Raw genomic sequence first — 2,716 nt, forward strand, 5'->3', positions numbered from 1 at the left:
ATCTTCCCCTGTAGTCTCAGCCTCAGTCCAGGGAAGAGAAATCTCCCTGAGAATCCCCTTCTTTTTTCTTTCCAGGTAAAATTGAATCACCCGTGATGCCTGCTATTAGAAGTTCTAACCCAGATATGTTTTTTTCTATCCATCTATATCTACTTCGTCTTCTATATTCCTGCACATATATCTACGTATATACATATTTACATTTGTTTCTCTGTTCTTTTCTACCTCTGTGTCACTGAATATATCTCTTCTATCAATGTTGAAAAGAACTTAGTTACAGTGAAATGGCCAGCTCTTACATTGCATAGCCATAATACTGAGAAATTTCCATGTCCTTCTCCCTCTGAAGGAAAATCTGCAGTTTCCCATGAGAGGTGTTCCTGACAGCATTCTCTCGCTCCTGTTTAGCCTGCCTCTTCATGGCCTCCCTCTCTGGCCTCTGCTCTTTTGTGATGGGCTGTGAGACAACTGGTCCCAGAATGTCTACTTTCTTCCATGGAATTGGTTGGCGGCTGAAGTCTTGCAGTAGGTATTGAGATTGAGGTTTGGGAGGTGATGGCACCTTGTTCCTGGCAGCAGAAACATGCTCTCTCTGGAATGAAGTGTGAGATGATGCTCTGTAGGGTGCAGGCCTCGAGGTGGTCAACTGGGGTGTAGTACTAGACTGGATGGTGTTGGTTACATTAGGTTGTGTGGCTCTGAAGGAAACTGGAGGAGCTGGCTTGGCAGAGGCCATCAAAGATGTGCTGACAGGAGCTGGTTTGGTTGGCCTGAGTGTGGTAAGTTGAGCTGACTGGCAGTGAGGCTGCAGCGGGTAAGCTGCAGTGGGTCTTGGTAAAGCCAGGGAAAGAGCCTTTTTAGAAACAGCTCTGGCTTGAGGCTTCTCCTGGGTTAGAAAAGGCAGAGGTACTAACCTGACCTTCCCAGCTGGGGGCAGCTCATACTTGGATGGAGATAGACAGTATTTGTTGGCAGTGCTGTTTACTGTCTGAATCTTCCCAGGACTTTTTGGAGGACCCTTGTCCTCACATGGCATGTTTACCATTGCTGTGGTAACAGAGGCTAGGCCTGGATCTTTGTTCCTGGTGAAGGTCCGCAGACCCGCAAAGGAGGAAATGCCAGTTTTCTTTTCATTCCTCTTTCCCAGTGGGTGAAAGACCTGCACAGACTCCAGCATGCGCATGCCAAGGTTGGTTCGAGGCTTCTTGAAGCTGTTTTGACTGAACTCAGGTGGATTCCTCTTCCTCTTTGTCTTGGAGATGGTGGGCTTCTCTTCTCCTTTGACTCTGTTCCTTGACTGCTTAAGCTCCTCTGTTTTCTTAGAGTTTTTCTCTGGTCGACTTGGTCTTTCCTGCCCCTGTTTTCTAACTTTTCTGTTCTTGCTGGGGGTAACCTTGGGAGCTTTACCCTTCTGGTTCTTTGCCGTGTTTTCAATACTGTCACTGGACCCAGGCACATACACATTCCCCTCTCCCAACACCAGGTCTTGGTGCTGGATTTTGGCCTGAGGAGCTTCCTCAAGCAGCTCAGATGACTTATGTTTATTCTTCCTCACCTGGCCAGGGGCCTCATTGATGATGTTCCAGTTTTCACAGGACTGATCCTGGTCTATATCTGTGAGGGTGTTGAGGAGTTGGGGAAGTTGAATGTCTGCCTCAAGTGTAGTGATGTCTTTAAAGTCAAAGCTGGAACCTATCTCATTCTGGATGCCCCCAAGCTCTTTTGGAAACATGCTGATGTCTCCCACATGCATATCGTCAGAAGCAGACTTCTGCCTTAGGCTCTCAGTATCAGTGCAGTGCAGATGCTGCTGAAAGTCAGGGTGTGCTAAAGTCACGATTGGTGTGTCTTGGTTTTCTTTTGTGCCCTCATAGGCATCCAGACTCTTTAAAAATTCATCTTTGATCTCTTTCATGGTTTTGTTCTTAGTTTCTTCCTGGTTTGGAGCTGGAGGCAAGGCTAGAAATTCTGAAGGACTGTGGATAGTGGCTGTTAATGCCCTGTCCCCATTGACAGCTGGTGGTCTTTTCTGGGAAGCCTGGCCAGAGGTTTTGAAGAGTTCAGGACTCTGCAGCTGACAGTATGTCTGACCTGAAGGTGGTAATCCCAGGGATGTCTCCATTTGAACTACTGGAAAAGAGTGAAGGGGCAAATGAGTGGCAGTGGTAAAGAAATGCTCCCCAACTCCACCCATATTTCATAGGACTACTACAGCCTTGGGCCCTAGCAACAGTGGGAGGCATTCCTAGAAGCTCTTGTTGAGGAGCTTGGATGGTACCTCTATGGCAGACACGTGGTGACTCCTCTGTTTCTGCAGACCATTGCATGTCATGTTTTCTCAGATATTTTTTCCTTCCTGTGTTTGTGGTTTGTAGAGAAAAACCCTTAGTGGGGCATTTCCTGAATTCCCTGGACGTGTGCTCCTCAGTTTCCTTCCTTTTTGTCTTTATTAAGAGTGCCTCTCATTTTCATGGAACTTTGCTATTAGGCAAGTTCTCTGGTCCATAATTTCCTAACACCTGAACCTGAGAATTTCTTTCAAAATGTTACCACACAGACAATGGTAGAAGCTTGGTTTTTTATGTGGGTTTATGTATTCAAACGCACTTAGGCACTCCTAAAATGCAAGCATTTAAACAACCAAAATTTCCTCCTGCCCCATGTTTCACTATCTTATAAGTGGAATGGAAAATGGTATGAGAGTTTGAAATTGTTG

General features: G+C 46.2%; 1 pseudogene; it reads right to left on the minus strand.

Moving 5' to 3' along the window:
* Window positions 1-295: 295 nt before the first annotated feature.
* Window positions 296-2,194, minus strand: LOC114636140 (annotated as a pseudogene).
* Window positions 2,195-2,716: the final 522 nt, after the last annotated feature.

This window comes from Grammomys surdaster, unplaced genomic scaffold (genome assembly GCF_004785775.1).
Source record: "Grammomys surdaster isolate TR1022 unplaced genomic scaffold, NIH_TR_1.0 122455, whole genome shotgun sequence".
Classification (NCBI taxonomy): Eukaryota; Metazoa; Chordata; class Mammalia; order Rodentia; family Muridae; genus Grammomys; species Grammomys surdaster.